Source organism: Buteo buteo, chromosome 2 (assembly GCF_964188355.1).
Source record: "Buteo buteo chromosome 2, bButBut1.hap1.1, whole genome shotgun sequence".
In the NCBI taxonomy this organism is placed as follows: Eukaryota; Metazoa; Chordata; class Aves; order Accipitriformes; family Accipitridae; genus Buteo; species Buteo buteo.
The window spans coordinates 74,735,391-74,748,504 of NC_134172.1; the positions used below are offsets into that span (position 1 = coordinate 74,735,391).

The 13,114-nt window shown below is 36.4% G+C and overlaps 1 long non-coding RNA gene across 1 annotated transcript; it reads right to left on the reverse strand.

Moving 5' to 3' along the window:
- Positions 1-854: 854 nt before the first annotated feature.
- On the reverse strand, positions 855-9,959 carry LOC142026837 (uncharacterized). Its single transcript, XR_012648934.1, has 6 exons — positions 9,873-9,959; positions 8,614-8,717; positions 7,945-8,033; positions 6,758-7,537; positions 2,501-2,645; positions 855-1,871 (listed from the first exon to the last, which is right to left on the reverse strand). It is a non-coding gene; the product is annotated as an uncharacterized LOC142026837 (long non-coding RNA).
- Positions 9,960-13,114: the final 3,155 nt, after the last annotated feature.

The following is a 13,114-nucleotide window of genomic DNA, read 5'->3' on the forward strand; positions in this document are numbered from 1 at the left end:
GCTCTCTTTTCAGTGCTTCCAGACTCAGCTCTTTAATTCCATGCAAGTCATTATACATGTCTCTATGAAAAGGTCACCTCAAAATGTACTTTTAATAAGCAAATATTCTTCTTTTCAGAAAGAAAGCACAGAAATATCTCAATGTAGGATAGTACCAACTCCTCTAGTTCTTGCTCATACTTTAATAGGGGTTTTGTTCAAGTAATTTTGATCCTTCCAGATTTCTGATTAGTACCAAAAGGAGTCACTAATGGGGAAATGCCACTGCTATGCAATGTATCACATCACAACATAGTGTGAGTTGCAAATGAGTTTACATGATGATACATTAACTAGGTCAGGACAGAGCTCAAACTGTATCATGGATTAGCATTCAGATACTTCAGTGCATCTCTTTATCTCTTCAGAGAAACATAGATGGAATAAAAATATTTCCTCTTCAATACTGAAAATGCAGTTTTATTGAAATAACCAGCATTCTTTACCAGTTTTTTCTCCACTGCTGATGTTGAGTCCTAAGAGCTGCTTCCCACTGCTTCAGCAAGCTGGTCTCCACTCCAAAACCTTTCACCTTCCTTCTTCATAACTAATGTAGTCCCAAATTCCTTATCATAGCTGGGGTCTGGACTCATCATTTGACCCAGGGCAGACGGAAAGGACAGGAATGCAGCAAACAGCATTTCAGACCACTGAGCTCTATACTATCTTAAAGCTACCTGCCTTAGTCAAAGTAGTCACATTGCCAAACTACACTCTATACAACTGATTTCTCAACTTTTGTCAACGCTGTTTAAGCTGGCTGGAACAGATGCCATCTGAGGTCAGTTACTCTCATTCTCGAGCTGCTACTCATGTTGCTCCAGAACAGCTATTCATATGGCCAGGATGAGCGCTGTAAGGGAACAATGCAGCTGAATTTCTGTTTTCTGCACTGTGAACCATAAATGGAACTGAAAAATCACAGAAAGGCCATGCCAGTATTGCAGAGGAGGAAGTGAGGTTGCAAGACAAGTGGTCAGGACTGATTAAGCCAATGCTGTATGCCCCCCAAGAATGCCTACTGAAATCATAGCTTGGTTTTAGCTAGACATTCAACAGTTTTCTAACTTCAGCGCATTTGTTCTTCATCTCCTACCACTGACTTCTTATTTGTTAGTATCATGCAATTTGGTTCAAGCCAATATAAAACACAGATCACTGTAAGACAAACAAATGCCTGTATTTGCTTCTATACTTTACCAGTCAACCCGGAGAGTCTTTTTTTTTTTTTTTTTAATCCTTTAGTATTTGGGGCTATTCCCCCCTCAGTTTGAAGAAAAATTAGATTATGGAAATAGCCAACAAATCCCTTTCCCCTCATCCCCCATGTTCTGGTGAAAATGGCTGTCAAGTTGCATATGAAATACAAATAAAAATTTTTACAGATTATTGTTTTTCTATCATGAGACTAATTACCTGTCATCCCTAAGAACGGGTGAAATAGCAGTAACCATATCAACTTTCAGAGAAAAGTTGCAGGTATATATATATTTTTATTCAGAAGTAAGGTTGAATCGATTAATGCCTTCTGCGTGGAAAAACCGCAAGAGGGGGCTAGATTTCCTTGAGGTTCTCCACGTGAAGACTTGGTGCTTACTCCACCAGAGGGAAACGACTCGTACTTACCGTCTCATAAGCGACCTCACCTCGAAGTATCCACATCTCTAAGCATTGCCATATGAATAAGGACAAGATCCCCACTCTGATTCTGGGTCCCTGCAGCAGCCACTCTCAAAGGGCTGCCCACTCCTAAATCCAGAGCGTATTTTTCTGCAGAAAGAAATTGTTCCCCTGCTTCCATGTTAAAATGTGATCTAGACAGAAATTCCATGCTGGAAATAAATCAGAAAGATACATTCAGGCCCTTTTTCACAGTACTTCAAAAATATTAATGAAAACTCAAAAGCAATGAAACATCCAATAATAACAATAACAGTAATAATAATAATAATGAATGGTCCCTTTTATGTCCTCTAGTTAAGCCTGGTTAATTTGGCAGAAACTTAAACCTACCGAAAAGACTTGACTTACTGCTGGACCAGTTTACTGATACTACTGGCTGCTCAGCTGCATGACTTCAGCAGCAGAAAAATGGAGGAAACAGGAAAGTATGGCCACAAATTGTCCTTTTGACAATAGCATGATCTTAGACCAGTTTAAATCATTTCTGGAAGTATAATCTAAGTGGCCCTGCACATATGCACCATAGTATTTTACACCACAGGAAGGTGCTACCTCTCCAACATGCTAGTGATCTATACTCATCTGCTGGTGAAAGGATAAAAGGGACTGTAATTGGCAATCTGATCTCTGACATAGGTAACCTACAATGAATAATAAACATATACATCCAAAAATCCATTGCTTCTGCCAGTGTCTTCCCAAAAGGACTGAAAAACCCCAGAAGTTCTCAGATAACATCTATATAAATAACAACCTTCTAGCATCTTTGTATGCTCACCTTCAACATTTGCCTTCATCACAAGGACAAATGAAATATAGGCAGCAGGAATCCTGTGAGACTCTAAAGATTCAGAACATCTGGTTGCCTAGCCACAAAGTTTCCAAATCACTTTTTATGCCAGGAATTTAAATCACACATAAACCTATGGAATGGAAAGAGACAGAGAAGTCAATTGCTCATGGGGCAATATCAAACCCAGACTTGTACAATTTGATTCTAGGTACTATTGCTCATGTACACATCTTATTGCAGAAATAAAATGGAGCGAGTGCAAACCACAGCATAGAAGTTTGTCTCAGATAGCTTGTCTTGTCTTTGGGGGAAAAAAGATGACACAAAAGGCAGAGTGTATAATGAGAATTATTTATTCCCAGCTGCCATATTTTATTTTCTGTATCATAAAAAAGGGGAGATGTACTTTCTTCCTTCTTATGACTAAAAACAATAAGGTACTAACTCTTTTTCAGATTTATATGTAGATTCCGAATGTTTTCCAATATTGATTGCCTAAAAGGATTCTTGCTGGAGTTTCTTAATATGTATTATATATATTATTTTTCTACCGCTTAAATCTTTCATATATAGGTATGCATGCACAACTGTTGTACAAAGGCCGTAGTAAAAAAGTGCTGCTGTTCTCTGGCATGGTGATACAGGGAGCTAAAAAAAAGGGATGTAATTTCATAACAGTACTATTGCAAATCTACTTCCTGTTTCAAAATTATGGTCATTTCCTTCTCAGACACTTTTAAAACAGCTTGGCTCCCAAAATAATTGCTAAGGTCTAAAATAACATAGGATCTTTCGAAAGCCATCTGAGATTTGTTTGTGGGAAGGAGGTCTCCATACTGGTGTTTCCATGTACTCAATAAAGCAGTCAAATTACTAACTCATCAACATTATTTACCAGGTTGCATAAATTACTTCAACACTGGACAATTATGTGAATGTGGTTTGGTCACGTTTTGCTGACAGCCAATGAATCCCTCTCTAAGGGTGACAGCAAATGAACGGAACAGCAGCATATCCTTCTCTCACAAGGCTGCAGATCTGTCTGTCAACTTTTTGTCATCTACAATGATTGGCTGCATTTCGGATAGGTACCTGCCCTACAGAAAAGGCAGTGACTTACAGAAGTAAGTCACACGCGCTTCAATTGCTCAGTTTTTACACGCTAACACATTTACTCTGCTCACTATCTATACAAAGATTTGCATACACCAATCACAGGACTTTGCTGTCTATGCCAGTAAGTTTGCATCAAGAAACCTAGAAGGGGTAAAAATTACATCTAATAAACTCCCAAATATTTATTAATTAAGAACCTGCTATGACAAATATTATAAATTAAAAAAAAATCAACAGATGGGTAATTTTCAGCAAAGAGTTTTAAAAGTGTAGCTTTAAAAGTGTATGTGGTAAGTATGTAGCTACTAGGAAGAGGGAAATTTTGAATAACTGATAACTTAGCAGTGCTTCAAAAGTATTTTGAAAATGTAATGAGGCAGAAAGTTGTAATTATTTCAGTTAATGAGTAGTGTCAATGGTCTTACATTATCCATGCTAAAAAGCATTCAGAACATCTTGATTAGGTTTGTAATCATAGATGAAAAATGCAGCTATTTTCTCTCCCTTGTATGATCTTTTTGTTCTTTGTAATCATAAAACTAAAATAATATTCAACTTTGTTTAGCATGAGGATGACCTCATCCACTGCTAAAAAGCAGGCAAAACCATTTTGCCATTTCATTTGAACAGATACCTGAATCTTCTCTATCCAGTCAAAAAAGAGCCAGTGCTACCAAGGTGATACTATTAAACAATATTTCTGAAGCAGTCAACTTGAATGCATTGTTTGCTAATTGTTTTTAAAGAAACATCGGTATTTTTTTCTATTCATAAACATCTGATTCCTGCATCAAAGGACTGTCTTAAGCTAAAATAAACACCACTCACAGTCAGTGGAATATGCTGGATTACATGTGCTGTCTATGTATTCCACTCTCTATACATGATGCCTCACATATACAAGAACAGTCTTTTAGACTTCAATTTCCAGAAGTCCTCATCTATGATGAAGTAGCTTTTCTTACCTTTGCAGATACTTGTCATCACATGTGCAATTCTACTACATAACTCTCAGTGTCATGATTTAGATAAAGCATGTACGATGTCTCAGGTAAAGGCAGACTGAGATTTCAAGTCAGAAAAGCCTGAGAAAAATCCAGAGTGCAAGCTTCTACTATAGTATACTTGTGTAGACCTATGCCTTGAATGTCAGATAAGAGCTTTTGGTACTTTAACTATGGAAATAGTGAAGTATGCCTAGGATAGCATTCATAGAATGTAATTTAGTAGGCTCTTAGCAGAAGGTGATGCATATTTCAAAAAGATTTAAAGTAGTCTCCGGTTGAAGAGAGAATGGCCTCTTCGTCTTGACCATGGAATTGACTTTCTTGGAGCAGCTCTGAAAGGCAGAGTTGCAGTCATAAACTATATATGAAAGAGATGTATAGAAGACGATAAACTTTCCATCAGATTCTACCCTGGATCTCCGTATTACCCATCCTCTGTGGAATGACACACCCCAGAGAACACCTTAAATTTATAGGATATTCTGACTGAATGTCACAGGATCAGTAAGCAAATTTATCTACTATTCCACTCACACTTGAAGTCATTCCTAACAAGTAAAAAATGGAAAAATTGTGATAAGATTTTCAGAAACCTGTGGCCATCTGACTGTCAAATAATAGCATGGTATATGAACTGCTAATTGATGATATTGCTACACTGCTGCTAAGGCACACTCATTTTTAGCTAATTGAAGCTAAGAACATCCAGGAGAGATTGCGTTTTTGTTACCTAGCATTTAATGTCTCTTCCTTCCCCAAATAACCCCCACACCTTGAAAAAAACCCCAAAGTCCACCAACATCCTCCCCCTGCCAAAAAAAAAAAATAAAAAATATCAAACCCAGATATTATCTTTGCTTCAGAACATTTAGTTTAAGTGAGGGTATATTAAAAATGTGCATTTAATAGTATGATCTGGCACTAGCACTGGAACAAAAATTTGATTTTCAGATCCCTTTTATTTTATTGTTCTGCCATAAAATGTTCTAAGAGGCTTAATGCTGGACACCTTCAGAGTACTGTTGTCTCATATGCAAAAGTGGCCAAATACCTTCCTTATCAATCATGTGATATATCTACTGCAGTTGTGAAACTTATTGTCTACACTAACTAGGCTCTAATACTGTTTATATAATTTGAATGCAAATAATTCTTTTTCTTACTAGCTTTCTCCCCCATCTGACAATATACAAAATGTAAAAAATAAATGTACATGCGATCACACTCACCTGGCCATCTCATTGCCTCATCATTAGCATACTGGCTACCTTTAAGGTTAGGTCTTCCACCTGCTATCTGTGGTGTTTTGGTTTAACATATTCAAATTGCCATAGTGAAATAATATACCATATTATACAGGTGCACTTGTATTTATGTTTTGCAGCAGAGGTGTTAAACAGGTAGTACATGGCCCTTAAATGGCTTTTGGCTAGTGAATGATTTGGTTTAAATTTAAAAACTGACTCAAAATTTGTAACAAGGTATGTCCTGTATGACTTGTTAGAACCATGAGTTTTTACTTTTCTTTTTTTTTAATTGTTCAATTTCCTTGACTTCCATAGTTCAGGGAGTTTGATTATGGCTATACAAACAGTTCCATCTTTTCCATGTCATTAGTGGCAGCAGCAGCTGCCACTGGGTGTTTGACTTAAGTGCAGATACACGATGGTGTACACTTCGTGGATGCAAAATGACTATGCTGTTGTCTGGGAAACAGTCTCTTAAACTCTGCATAATATGACAGTTACCAGCCAGATAATGTTTTTTCTTGCAAGCATCACAAATGTGCATGTGATCAAGTAGGCAGATGATAATCACATGTTATCACCCACAACTCATGAGCAAGCACAGCAACAGCACAATTAAAGACAAAACCACATATTTTAAAGTACTTTGAAATTGCTGATGATTTGTGTTGTTTGGAAATAATCATGCTTCTCCCCTACATCTGATCCTTGTTTAATTTTAAAGATGACAAGATTTCTTATAAAAACACCATGCTATCAAACATTTGTTGAATGCAACTTTCTAATGCAAAACTTTGAAGAACCAGCAATGACAGGTAGTGGTCATAACATATTACATGTTACATCACAAACATAACACATGGTCTTCAAACCTTGCTCCTGTATCCAAATTTATATCAAGCTCTTTGTTTCGGAAATCTTGTACTCAATCAGCTACCCTTTGACATAGAAACTGCAACCTGGAAATAAAAGTTGAGAATTCTTTATACACAAACTACTGCATGAAAGTGGCTACTTAATCATCAGTACTGACTTCTTAACTATCACAGAGACAATTATCAGATCAATTATAAATTAAACAGTCTTGAGACACCTCTAGCTTACATCTGTCAGTGGCTGACCACAGAGCTATGATGAAGGCAAGCCATTAAATCATTTCTGTTCAAGGTTTTGTGGGCCAGAGAAGAGGTGGATCCTGGATTTAAGTCTTTTTATGCTGTCCTTAATACTGGGATTGTATTTGTCACCTCTTTGGGAGTGGGAGGATCCAGTCTCAGCAATCAAGAGCACAAGACCACATCTCTGGGACTACAGTCCTTGGATCTTTACTAGTAACAGCAACTTAAGGCTCAGTCCCAGCCTTCTCAGCTGGGCTTGACAGCAGGAATTCCCAACTCCAAGCTGAGAAGACATTCTGGTGTGTGGATGGAACTGACAATCCACAGACAACCAGCGAAACTGAAAGTAAAAATTGCACCAGAAAATGGCCCTTCTCCTTTTGGGGATGAGGCACTCCAACAGTTTAAAAGTTTTGATATCTTATCGGGCCAGTGGCAGGTTCCTGCTTGTAGCTTCACCGAAAATACGTATCTTTTCCAAGTAGTCTTCTGAGGGGTTTTAATGAGTTTATTTCATCCAACCTAAGGGATACACTATAAAAGAAAAACAAATTAAAAAAATATTAAACAAATAGAGTTTAAGATGGAAACATAATGCAAGTATCTTCTATGCAAGTAAAGCAACAGAATACTCTTCATGTACAGTTGGGACAAAAGTATTTCTTTCTAATAAACATTTTAAACTAATAAACAGATTCCATAAAATCTTCATTGCTGTAAGAATAATAGATTTCCATTTAGGAAAAATCAAAATCAAAGGCAACAAGATGGTGTGATCAAAATTAAGTGGCAGAGTCCAGCTAAATAAAATGCCTGAATCCGCACTGTACTGTAACCACCATCTGACACTTACTACAGGCTATGGATGTTTTTTTAATATACTTAACTGTGAAATATTACAGCACTTAAGGAAAATGAAAGGAATATGTGGGAAAACTTACACACTTGGAAGTCCTGCGAAAGAACTCCACTACATTCTCTCGAACTGTCCTGATCCAAAGCCAAACACATTTCATAGGCTAGTACAATCCTGGTACATAGAGAATAAGAAAATTTGAGTAAAATTTATGCAACAACTTAGAAATGATCTAAGAATTTAGTAAGTATTACAAGAACATACGAGTGGTTAAAAATACCTTTACAGAACAGTACTTGAAGCATTGTACTTTGTGAAGAATACCAAGTTAATGTCATCACAGCCTTAACTCCTACCTGTGCATGTAGTATACCTGCAAAATCATACACTTGTTTTTCTCCATACTGTTACATCTTACTCTGTACCAAGGATGGAGAGTGCTCAGTGCACATGACAGTTCTCAGATATGGAATTTAGGCATGGAAACTCGGACTCTTCTAGGTCTTCCCCCACCCCCATTATTATTATTAATTTGTGCAGCTTCATCAGTGAAGATTAGTTAGAGGGCACTTTGGGAGACAAAAGCTTTTTCATCATCATACTACCTACACTTAATGCGATGCTGAAACTAAGCTGTATACTAAGCTGCCTGCAACTTAGATGTTTCAGCAAAAGCAATAATTAAAGGAATAAACAACATGTATAAATGAAAAAAAATGTTAAATTCAAAGCACTGAGAAAGCATCAAACTTACCTAGTATGATTAAGCCAACTTGGATTAGTGCCATCCATCTCTTCAGGATATATATATGTTCTCTGTTATGTGTGTATAGAGTCAAAAACATTAACAGCCACAAACTGAAATTAAAAATATTTTTAAAAGGAATAAAACTTAAAACTACTAGTCTTCTCACAAAACAACCATTTGAAATGTAATTTTTTGTATCTAGTTCTTGCATAGTGTACATTAAAGCACTTTCTTACTAGCTGCCTCAGTTAATTTTTTTCTCTAAATTTGAGTAACTTAAGAACTACTTCAAGTTGCTGCACAAGTAAATAATATTTATATCATTTCTACTGCACTAAATCAATAGGATATGCATTGTTTTTCCAGCAGGTTTGTGATTAATAAGATGGCAAAACTGGAGTTTGACCTTCTTGGTTAGTGTCAATGTATGGTTTTCATGCTCAGAAATAAGAATAGTTTTTATATACATTTGCTACTGGTGACAAATTCTGAGCATACAGCAGCTCTCTGAAATACACAGAATACTGTAAATCAGTAATTATTAGAAATCAAGGTCTATAAAAAGGTAACATGAAGAGAATAGGAGCTACAGCAGGTTTTCTTTTTGATCAAAATATGCATACTATGTATCTTCTAAGTAAGGAGCTCCCAAATGTACAGTGGTATAAGTATCATAGGAACAGAAAAAACAAATACTGTCTGAACAGCTGAACACTCCCCTGAGCATATGGACTCAAACAGGGACTGATGCTGCCAGATACATTAGCAATGAACACAGCAGGCAAGGCGAGTTCTAAGTAAAACTATGATATTAATAAAAAAACCTCCACAAAGCTTCATTAAACACAGAACTTGGAGACAACCCAGTATCAGAAGCAACTAAAACTTATTTAATTTGGTTACTCTAAAATCAGTGTTTGTTCCTTTTATAAATGTGTATTTCATTGTGTCACCTATATCTTAAGCCTTGCTGATATACTTAAAATTAGAGGAGAATTTTCAAAACCATATTAACACTCATACAAGGGATCTGCATGGATGTAAACAAAAGTCAACTACAATTACGTGTAAGAAAGACCCTTCTTTAGAAAAGTGATGGTGAATATTCTTTTTAGTTCAATAATTATTAATCTGATTATTTAAATAATTGTGAGGATCAAAAACATGAAAAAAATGTCTGCAGAATTAGGACTTAGGCAAACCTCAGATGTTGAATCTCTTCTGTGATCACTTAGAAAAGACTTTCTTCAAAAAGTAATTCCTACCTCATCCGCTTGTAGGCTTTTTCTTAAGGTCTATGTTGAGAGTATGGTATGTTGTCTGGTTTTCAATTACTATATTTTGTTGTTGCCTCTTGGAGAATCTAGGCAGCATGGGCATGCATTCCAAAACCTGAAATACTAAAAAATAAGTACCAGAGAATCTGTTTTCTGAAAAACATGGCTATAAACGGAGAGAAGGAGAACAACTGTTAGCCTCACTAAAACACAATTTTTGGAAGATGAACAAAATGGGATTATACCTGTCAGCTTTGTTAGTTAAATTGAGCACATCAATTTATTCTGTCTTTTCAGAAATAATACGAGAAAGCACTGAGAGCTCTGACAGTTCACAGAGACTACTTACTAAGCCAGTGGGGAATACCAGCACTGCGAAGATGGAATCTTTCACAGGTAACAATTTGGATAACAAACTCCTCTTTTTGGCAGTTGTGAATATAAGAACAAAATAAATTATGACACATATCCCAAACAACAAAGCTTGCAGAATCTAAACAGTTAAAGAAAATGTTAAGTTTTTTTTTTCAGTACTTTATTTTTGCTGCACTGATTTTCCAAGGTAAAAACGTGAAAGTACCCAGCAATTGCTTGCCCTGGAAATAACTGTCATTCCTTTTCACTTGACTTAAATCTACTTAAACATTTTCGAGGTTTTGGCACATTTATGTACTAATATTAGAGAGGCTGTAAACATCTTGAAGGAAAAAAAAATGTAATTTCTGTGTTGACATCTTAATTGGCTCGTTACATATCCCAAAAGTGGAATGCCAGCAAGTTTCCCACCGAGAGTTTTCCTGTGAGTTTAGAGTCGGCCTACGAGCTGTGCCCACCCCGACAGCTCCTCATTTCTGTGACTGCGCTCTCAGACTGCAGACAGTCATGTCCATGCCCAGAGCAGTGCAAGTTCTAGTCTGAAAACCTTTTTTGTGGGTGGAGATTTGATGGACTAATTTTTAATATTCTTTAAGCTGAATTCAGGAACACAGTCTTTAGTAGTTTGGTTTAGGAAAGAAAAAGCATCTATGGAGTCAAATGCAAGGCTAAATTAGAAGGACGTAACAAAAACATTACTCCATTTAAATGATGATAAAAATATTGCTGAGGTATCGTTGTATATCTGGCCTTATAAGGGGAAATTAGCCAGGTTTCAAAACTGACATGTTTCTGAGTAGTTTTTGTTTTCCTGCTTCCCTGAAGCTCAGTGGAGGTACTTGAATGTTACCAATGAATTAATTATGGTTGGCTATTTTCTTCATACATATTAAAATGCTATCTGTAGTTGATTACTTTTCAGATTTTCAGTGTTAGGAAATGTTCCCATTACAAGCTGTAATCACTAGTATTTTTTGTAGGAATAAAGAGGTAGGATATAACCTTCTTAGTACAGATGATTTTGATTAAAAAAAAAAGATAAAGAGATAAAAGATAAAGATAAAATGTGTGCATTTATAGTCTTAAATTGCAGTAACTAAATAGTATAATCAACATAATTAGCCAGGAAGCTATTTACATCTGACAAGTTAAGTGATGAATGACCACTAACTCAAATAAAAACTTATAATTGTGTCACAGATTCTTCAGTGGCTGTATTCAAGAAAATAAATACTTATGCCCACAGAACTCTAGTGAAGTAAGTAAGTAGTAGTATCTCAGATGTTACAAATATGAAAATGTTGAGATTTTTCTCAAAGCTCTAGGATCAGCTAAGGACTCAATCCCCCAGGAAAAAAATTAGTGGGAGTTGAGCTTTCAACTCACATGTATCTTTTTCAAGATCTCTCTTAGATGGCTTTTCCAAGACAAAAGAATGGTTCATCTTGGATTAAAATTTAAGAATCCACAGTTCCCAGTTCAGTCAATTAAGCCACATTTTCTCACTGTACCTTCTTATGTTTTTTCTTTCATTTTCAGGCATGCATGCACATAGGAGGTGTGTGCAAAGGAGTCCTTGCACAGAACACATGGCTTAAAAACTTGATTTCCTGAAATAGTTTTACTAATGATTGTTGGGGTAGACAGACCATCTTTTGCCCCAAATCTTTGCAGATGCTACAGATTTGGAAAGGTAGGTAATTATTGAAAGGGCACTGTAATTTTAATATACATTTTGTTCTAATGCTGTATTTCTAATTTAGAGCAGCCTTGAGGTGTTTATTAAATTGCTAAATACGTCAGAGACTTAGTTTTTATTCAAATGAATCCTGAAAGGATAGTTTAGTAATGGATCTTTACAAAGACAATAATTGAAATATATAACATGAGGACAGCTGTTAAGATGACTGTTTCCATAACAGCACACATCTACAGTAAGGTCCACAGTGACAAAGGATACTGTTTCTATGGTAATAGAATGTCTTAGCCTCAAGGATGCACAGAAATCCATTATGAAAAGTAGGAACTAATATTTTAGATTAAAGGGACTTTGTTGTTTATACTTATCTGTGTCTAGCCACTTGTCACCTTTTTCTTACACCTAGATTGTAAACTTTTTAGTTTGGTGACTCTCTTTAGCTTGTTTTTCTAAAGAAATAGGTGAGGTCTGTCCTCCTCTCACAGCTTTTTAAACTGTGGGACTGCTATGTGTCTACTGACTCAGTAGACAAAGTGCAGAAACCCAGAGAGGTGACACCACTGGTGGGAAGTCCATGTGGTGAATTCAGTTGCTTTCTGTTTGGCCTGCTGCTTGGCCAGGCAGCCACAACTGCAGATGCCTCCTAATTAGGAGAGATGGGACAAGCCATGCTGAGGACAGCAGGAACTGGAGATACCAGAAAGGAAGCGTAAGGTTATAGAATATGCATTTACAGTGTTTTGTAGACACTTCAAGTAGGCAAGTAAATTGTAACAAATAAATTAGAAGTGTTAGAAGATGGCTTAGTAACAATTTCAGCATGGTAGGAGTACGCATACAGACACAGACAGACATGCAGATCAGCGTGTCTAGGAGTTTCAGTTTTTGTCTTAAGACAACTTGAGTTATGCCCCTGCTAAGCAATATCAGTTCTTAGCAACACTGGTGCTCTCAGTTCTTTGTGCTTTTTCCATGTTCCTGTATCCTGAGTTGACTAGACATTTGGCTGTAAACATTATCCCAGATTATTCTTCTGGGGTCAAATTTACAAAGGATCAGCAATATGTTAGATATTGGGGTTAACACCTAGCAGATTCACAATAGAGCCTCTGCACTTCTTTGCAGGTGCCCATCAGAAATCAAAACTAATACCACT